Source organism: Macrobrachium nipponense, chromosome 15 (genome assembly GCF_015104395.2).
Source record: "Macrobrachium nipponense isolate FS-2020 chromosome 15, ASM1510439v2, whole genome shotgun sequence".
In the NCBI taxonomy this organism is placed as follows: Eukaryota; Metazoa; Arthropoda; class Malacostraca; order Decapoda; family Palaemonidae; genus Macrobrachium; species Macrobrachium nipponense.
The window spans coordinates 45,979,035-45,988,309 of record NC_087208.1 but is presented as its reverse complement, the minus strand read 5'-3'; positions in this window follow the sequence as shown (position 1 = coordinate 45,988,309).

Sequence of the window (9,275 nt, the reverse complement as noted above, 5' to 3'; positions counted from 1 at the left end):
TACCAGAAACATATGATATCATTATTCTGGGAAGGAGGAGGAAAAATAATAAAACTCAATATTACGTTCATTGGAAAGGTTAGGTTATCCGAGTCAATTCAATTTCTGGGTTGATGAATCTCAAATTGTACAGATATGAACCGTAAGCAACCTTTAATACGTAAAAATAAAAACTTTATTTTATTCATCTCTGGTTTATCACCCAGTGAAAGAAGTAAAGTCATTCCCATCTTAAACGGAAATTTTTTGAAATTTTCTTTGTGGTAATCTAACTCAAGATAAGAAGTTTATTAAACACTTAAGAAATTGTAGACGAAAAATTCATCTTGTGTCCTTGAAAACAACGTCCATATCTAAGAAGAAAAATATACTGAAAAGTCGTAAAGGGGGGACTATTCTATTGGTGTTATTGCCTATTGCTGCGAGTTTGGTAGGAAGTCTTTTTAATTGAAAATGAAGGAGTTTTACGTTATCCCTGCCATTACCTACGAGAGGTTAATGAATAGAGAAGAGGTTTGTGATGGTGATATTAATAACCTGGAGGGTACTGGCAAGTTGGATACAGCATCTGTTAGTAGTAACAGACACGTCCCCCTTAATATCCAAAAACCACCTATGCCAGCTATATCACTCACGGGACCTCCTCCTCCTCCTCCTCCTCCTCATTCTATAAAAAATGTAGGTGCAGTGACTGGAGGGAAGGATGTAAACGTCCAGATTACGTTGAAAACAATTAAAGGGGACATGAGTCGCAAAAAAAGCAATCCCGATTTAATAGGCATTATTCCAATATTTTTTAAAGAACCTCAAAAGTCATACGTTACGGCTTTTGTTAAGCACTTACAAGATTCTAACACGTGGAATGTAGAAGGAGATTTAACTCATCCACTCACAGGTTATAATATTTTAGATATAGCTCGATAATTTAAAGGGAATAAAAAACCCAGGTTGATAATATTTCCAATTATTACTACTTCATTGAAATGGCTGGGGTTAAAGATTGGATGTTAAGGAAAATAGCCATTAAAAACAAATCAAAACGTGGCAAAATATGGTGGAAACGGGAGGAGGAGGAGGAGGAGGGGGAGGGTGAGGGGGTGGGAAAGTGAGGCGGGACATACGAAAACGTGGCAAAATATGGCGGAAACGGAGGAGGAGGAGGAGGAGGAGGAGGAGGGTGAGGGGTGGGAAAGTGAGGGCGGGACATACAAAAAACAAGATGGCGAGTGAGTGGAAGAAAAGAAACATGGTGGATGCATGGGTGGCTTATTAACATTTTAGGAACAATGATACCGGAGGTGTTTAATCACGTGATACTGATTTTGATAAAATGGATACAGGCGCATCTTTAATAAGTCATATGGTGGGTATATGACCTTTGGCATGAGGAAATGATAAGGCTTGTTTATTCGTGTGAGTGTGAATCATGGCCGGGAGTGAGGGAGGCTTGATGGTTCGTCACAACTAGTTTGTAATCAGTGTTTGTGATACAGGGAGCTCAGGTTGCGGGCTTTTTGCAGCTCATTAGCTCTTGAAGGATTGTCACATTAAGACGTGAACTCGCGCCATGGCTTCATCAACCTCCTCGTGCAAGTTAGTTTTCGAGAACTTGTCTGAAAATAAGTTCAGGAAGAGGAATACGTGTTTAGTAGTGGCCACTAATTGTGTCACCTGCAGGAATTATGGTGTGGTGGCGGATGTCATTCGAGCTTATCCGTATGACAAGTTGGCAGGTTTTTGATATTCTCGCACTGGTGCATCATATGCCTGTCTTTGTGATAGGGGAATTGAAGGGTCCGCCATTGAGAAAAGACCTGAAAATATCACATCTTGGTAATACGATGAAGTTGATCTACCCACCATAGCTACCTTATTAACCCAATACGGTATGGCACTCCCATTGAAGATAATGAATACACGCAAAAGAGCGTGTCTTATTCCAAAGATGAAGATCACGCCGATCGTTTGGGCAGAGATAGTAAACAGATGAGGTTCAATCACTTTTTTTCTTCAGTCAAGAAATTGAAGGAAGAATTATTTAAATCATCGTATGATTATGTCAAATATGTTATCTTTCCCGCTGGCATCGGTCAAAGCGGGGGGGTTAACACGACTTGGTTAAATCAATATTTACCTGTGTTAGCTACATTCAGTGATGAAATGAACAAAATTGGTAAAATATGTTGCGTGGCTATAATGAAAAAGAATTTATCCCTGTTGGAGGAAAGTTGCGTGGAAGATTTATATATGAAAAACTTGTTAGCTAAATTCAAAAGCTTTAAGGTATTAGATGAAATGTTGTCTTTGAAACACGGTCGGGAAGCCATTGTGGAAGACGTATGTGGCATATACTATGGTTGCGATGTGGCCGTGTGTTTTGATGAAGTATTGTTTTTGACGTGTTTGTACAGTTTTTTTCCACTGTATGTATTTGGATAGAATATTAATTCATTCCCCTGTATTTAGCATTGGTTACAAATATAAAATAACAATTCTGTTTGTCATCTTTGATTTTTCATTTAACTCTTTCAAACTCGATATTATACTTATAAATAAACAAAATTGAAATGTGTGCCTGTGTCCTTGGGTATACTTTGGCATGGGAAAAATGGAGATTAAGACTGATAAATATATGTCTCACGTGAGGTTGAAGTTGGCTTGTATGTGTGTGTGTGTGTGTGTGTGTGTGCGTGGTTCATCATCGGATAACGTCATCCCTGTCGGTTATTGGGGGAGATATCAAATTGATGAATATATGTCTCACGTGAGGTTGAAATCAGCTGCCAAATATCTGTTTATCATGATACTCCGAGTATCTAAGCAGCTGTGTATATATAAAACAAAATGTAATGGCTGAGAGAGAGAGAGAGAGAGAGAGAGAGAGAGAGAGAGAGAGAGAGAGAGAGGCTATATTTGGGATGCGCATATATAATATTCCTGTAGAGTTACGTGACATCAAGGGGGTTAGAAAAGTGGAGTCAATTTGGGGTCTGGGGTTGAAAGGATGGTTTTATTCCCGTAGGGTTACGTAACATAACAGAGTGTAGGAAAGTAGAGTCAATTTGGGGTCGGGGGTTGAAAGGAAGGTTTTATTCCCGTAGAGTTACGTCACATCACGGGGTAGAAAAGTGGAGTCAGTTTGGGGTCGGGGGTTGAAAGGATGGTTTTATTCCCGTAGAGTTACGTGGCGTTATAGGGGTTAAAAAGGGGTAGGAAAGTGGGGAGTCAATTTGGGGTCGGGGGGGGGGAGGGGGTGATGAAATGATGGTTTTATTCCGTAGAGTTACGTGACGTCACGGGGGACAGGAAAGTGGAGTCAGTTTGGGGTTGGGGGTTGAAAGGATGATTTTATTCCTGTAGAGTTACGTGACGTCACAGGGAGTAGAAAAGTGGAGTCAATTTGGGGTCGAGGGGATGAAATGATTGTTTTATTCCTGAAGAGTTATGTGACATCACGGGCGGTAGGAAAGTGGAGTCAATTTGGGGTGGGGGTGGGTTAAATGATGGTTTTATTCCCGTAGAGTTATGTGACGTCACCGGGGGGTATGAAAGTGGAGTCAATTTGGGGTCGGGGGATGATATGATGGTTTTATTCCCGTAGGGTTTCGTGACATCACAGGTGGCCATGCCCCCACCCCTTTTGGACCTCATGGACGTGCATGAGCTCATCAATAATGTGGAGTCGATTTGGGGTCAAGGGTTGCAAAACGACCTTTTGCACGTCATCTACGTAAATAAGTTTATAAGACAAGTGGAGTCGATTTGGGGCCAGGGGTGGTCACACCCCCTTTTGCGCTTCATCTACGTATATAAACTTATAAGACAAGTGGAGTCGGTTTGGGGTTAAGGGTGGTCACAACCCCTTTTGCACGTTATCTACGTTATGTGTTTATAAGGCAAGTGGAGTCGATTTGGGGTCAGGGATGGCCACACCCCCTAGAATATTGGAGTCGATTTGGGGTCAGGGGTGGCCACGCCCCCTAGAATAGTGTTGTCGATTTGGGGTCAGGGTGGCCACGCCCCTTTTGAGGGTTTGGGGGGTTTCCCCGCCCCTTTTTAGGCCTCACGTACGAACATGAGCTTATCAGGAGGGGGGAGGGGGAGGGGGGGGTGATTAGAAAAGTGTAGTCTATATGGGGTCTTTTCCTCTACTGATATGTTCAAAGAACTATATATGGAAATAACATCTCTCTCATATGTAGGGAGTGCAATACGAAAAATGAGACCATAAACCGCACAGCAAGCAAATTTCGGGCACTTGCACAGAACCAGTACAAAAAGACCCATAATTCAGTGGCAAAAGCCCTCCACTGGAGCCTGTGCAAGAAACACCAGCTACCTTGTAGTAATAAGTGGTATGAGCACCAACCTGAATGAGTGATAGAAAATGATCAGGCAAAGATCCTCTGGGACTATGGTATCAGAACAGATAGGGTGATACGTGCAAATAGACAAGACGTGACATTGACTGACAAAATCAAGAAGAAAGTATCACTCATTGATGTCCCAATACCATGGTACACCAGAGTTGAAGAGAGAGAAAGGGAAAAAATGGATAAGTATCAAGACCTGCAAATAGAAATAAGGATATAGGATATACCAGTGGAAATTGTACCCATAATCATAGGAGCACTAGGAACGATCCTAAGATCCCTGAAAAGGAATCTGGAAAAACTAGAGGCTGAAGTAGCTCCAGGACTCATGCAGAAGAGTGTGATCCTAGAAACGGCGCACATAGTAAGAAGAGTGATGGACTCCTACGGAGGCAGGATGCAACCCGGAACCCACATTATAAATACCACCCAGTCGAATTGGAGGACTGTGATAAACCACCACACCCTCCCCCCCCCCAAAAAAAAAAAAAAAAAAAAAAAAAAAAATCTCTAAGGGGTCCACAATAATAAAAATGGTAATAGTTCGTGTATAAAATTATAAACATTTATAAAAGCTTTCGAACCCTTCCCTAAGAACGTATATACTCTCATTGTAGAGAGTTTTTGCCAAATATTAATACCTAATAATAATAGATTAAATTCCCCCTAGGAAAATATTAACTACAGACTGGCCTCATAGAAAAATTGAAATTTAAGCCACAGAATGACTGAGGTATAATAATAAACCGAGAATTGAACAAGCAAAAAGGATAATTTAAACCTTAAAAGTTAGGAATAGGCAGAGTCATAACTGCAAATCCATATGTTAAGTAAATAAACAAATAAATAAATAAATAAATATTTTTTCCACTGGGAATTTTATTTATAAAACCTGTTACTATCATTTTTTTCAGAATATCATATTCTTAAAACCCACATTTCATAAGTTGGGGATGTTATATATAGTGCAGTAGATCAATCATCATTTTAATTCATTCATTATTCTTCACAATGATTTGTGGTCGATGAAGTCCACGTGAATCACTATTTACAACTATTTATTTGCTAACTACACATGATTTACAATTTACTTGTACTTCAATCTTTGAAATCAAAATGTAAACTCATTCTTGGTTAGTGATATTTTATCGAAATATACTTAAACTTTAACTATTTTTTCTTTACACTTCTTTCACGAACCAGATCAGCAAAGCAACAGAAGTTCTGAAATTGTTCAAGAGCACAGTGGCGAATTTAACCATTAAGGAACAGGTGAGTCGTGCAACGAGAGAGAGAGAGAGAGAGAGAGAGAGAGAGAGAGAGAGAGAGACAACTATGTTTGAGTAGAGGTCTCAGCATTCATCCAGTTCAAATTATTATTACTAGCAATTTACCAATCCTTACTAAAAGCATTTTCATTAGCTGCTTCATATAAGTTATTCGTAAAGTAACTAAATCTATGGGCATAACCAGCCCCGTTTCACCGGCATAACCAGCTCCGTTTCAGGAATCCCTTCTCAACTCCACCCCCTTTGGAGAGGGGGGAGGTAGGATGAAACCCCATTATAAACCATCTTAGGGGTCCCCACTATAACCCTGCCAAGTTTCATGCTCATCGGACCAGCCGTTTGGGCGTGATTGAATGACAGACGGATGTTCAGATATAATGCCCATTATAGTATAGTATTATTATTAATTATTATTACAGCTTGATTGAAGGGATATAAGCAGAATTGAACACCTTGAAGAAACATTCCAATGGTTCAATTATAGCTTGATTGAAGGGAATAAGCAATGAACACCTGAGAAACATCCCTGGTCAATTAGCTTGAATAACAACAGCTTTTGAGGTTATAGGTTAAATTTTAAGAGATTGCAAATATTATCTGCCTTACATATGAAGCCCTCCGCATACAAACTTCCAAAGATACAGGATCCTATTTCTGCTTGATATGTGGGATGTACAAACTTTATTGCATGTAGTTGCCGGCCACTTTATCATGGCAAGGGTTAAGTTTTTTACACATTGTAAATCTTATTTTATTTACAAAGACCCAACGGTCTTGATAAAAAAAAACTGTATTAACACTCATTGGTGTATGCCGTAAGTTAACTATAATGCCTAGTGACTAGGGTAACTTTGTTGGACTTACAAGAATATTCAGCTTACAAACAAGCTCTTGTCTGTACGGTGAGGACCTACTATGTACAGAAACTGTAATTATTGACAAACTCAGCTAACAAACAAGCTTTTGTCTGTAAATGTAGTGGACCTCCTATATACAGAAATTAATTCTGGACAAATTCAGCTAACAAACAAGCTCTTGTCTGTACGGTGAGGACCTTCTATGTACAGAAACTGTAATTATTGACAAACTCAGCTAACAAACAAGCTTTTGTCTGTTAATGTAGTGGACCTCCTATATAAAGAAACTAATTATGGTCAAATTCAGCTAACAAACAAGCTTTTGTCTGTATGTAGAGGACTACCTGTATAATCAAAGAAACTGTAACTTTAGGAACTATAATTTCTGTTTTTCTACTTCAGTTAGTGCCTGAGCTGCGTAGCAACATACATCGTAATAATGCTGCAGGTGGGATGGAGAAATGTTGGTGAGTTTGGAAGGGAATCGAACGACACAAGGCTGTGAATTCACTAAGTGCACAATTCAACTACTTGTGAACTGGGATTTAGGAGATTAATCAAATTATATTTGGAAAATGGGGGTTCTTCAGATTTTCTGTGAGAGTCAGAGACAGTCTCTATCTTTGTATGTTATTTAATGTAGTATTTTGCTTCAGTGTCTTACTTCTGAAAAGTTGTGTGTTCGAATGAGTATGAATGAGGTCATCAGCCCAAATTGCAGCATCGTGTTAGCTGGGAACAATTAAACACTTTAACTGTGAGTTCGATTTGTTTTTATTTATCAAGTGCATGGGACTGAATTATTATTATTACTACTATTATTATCAACAAACCCAAAAGGTCATTAACGTATTCATGTAATCTGTCACTAGTTCGACCTTATATAACTTGATAAAAAGAATGAGAAAATAAAAACTAAAAAAGAAAGTAATACCAATATGCTACAATTTTATAACTCAGAGAATGGGGTGTAATGGGGTGTAATGGCATTTGCTGTACAGGGGACCAGATTCTCTATAGACCCATAAGGAACTTCAAGGACGTCATTCCACATAAAATTGATTATACAAAGACAAAGAAAAATACAGGGGTTCTTGAAAGCATATTAAACTGAGCAATCAAATTTCGCGGAAGTATGTGGGCCATCAGTGCTCTCATTAACTTAGGTGACGAGGTAAATATAGTGTTTACTCTCAAACATAAGTGAAGCCTTGGATAGATATTGGAAGCTTCCAAGTAGAACTGGAGTGTCAAATGCTTCCATCACAGCCTCTGGGGACTTGATGAACTTCTTCAGTGCGAACTGTTATTAGCTTATAAAAGATTTGTCTATCTTCAACAAGAGAACATTATATCCCATAGTAATATTATATTTCTCTGCTGGAAAATATGCCCACTAAGACACTATAGTCACTGGTGAGACTGCACCAATCGGTCACCTGCTCTTGCCCTTGCAGATGTCAGGAATATTTCTTTCTCTTAGGATAGTAGACTACTGCCCAAGGTGAACGTCACAGTCAAGTAGTGTCTGTGGTTAATCTTCCTATCAGTCATTTCCCTTCCATTACTTATGCCTCCCATCTCATCATAGCGAGCATTGAAGCATTTGGAGCGATGCTCTTATAGTATTAAGAAACATAATCCTAGTTTTGTACGTGGCAGTGTAGCTAACAGTAATGAGTGGTAAACTAGCCTCCCTCATAAGGGACCCAAGCCAGAGATTTGTCATGGCGTACTCTAAGGAAATTGTAGGAGCTCCATGGACCACAGTCCTCATCCTAATTGTCCCACACATTGCAATCCTCATCCACCTGATCTGAATTAATGCAAACAACCCGGATTTCTTCAAGATTGGAGAAACTATCATCTTCAACGCCTTCACTTCCCTTTCCATGATTTACACGAAGGCTGCCCTAGTCCTGTTTTGTCAGACCTTCTCTTCGGATGCTAAGATGACACAGAGGTCAGTGACTGAATCTGTGTCTGAGTCATGCCAACTGTTGCTTGGAAGAAGAACTGAGAGGCAGCAGATAAGGAGGAAAAGTGATAAAACAGGCAGCTACTTGAGATTAACGCATTCTCCACGTACACTTGGGGACAGGAGCTGTCAGGTAGGACCTGTTCTAAAGAGAAGGTACTTACTGGTCAGCAATGAGGGGTATGAAACACTGAGTGTAAATCATGACCAGTTTGCTCTTTACGTCGCACACATTTTCAGTACGCTGATACACTTCAATATACAAGCTGGAGGGGCAGTACAAACGTTCTGATATATGGTAGGGGGTAGAGTTTTGCACTGAGGTGAATGATTTTTCTGTATGAATTCACAGGGACATTGCACATGCTAACACTCTAAACCCTGAGTTTCCAAAACCACTAACCCTTTCCTTTTACAGATGGGAACCCTCAGAGATGACCTTGCACCCCACTATACTTCGAGGCTGTGACCCCTACCAGGTGACCTTGGCTGGGATGGTGTGTGGGTGCTTTGCTGTACTCAGCCAGAACTGGGTCAGTGGAGGGAGAGCTACCATGACCAGTGATCGACCTCAAAGATAAGGTCAGTTGAAGTCATGTGAGGTCATATCATTTCATCATAGGCCAAACGCTAGGAAGATGCTAAGATTGCGGAGGGAAATAAATGGGCGAATGAAGAAATATGTAAATAAACGGATGCCTGTAGGAAATCTCGCCAGAAAGTGAAAGAGAGGATTTTGAAACGCAAACTCATTTCAAAAGAAGCTTTCCTTTCATAC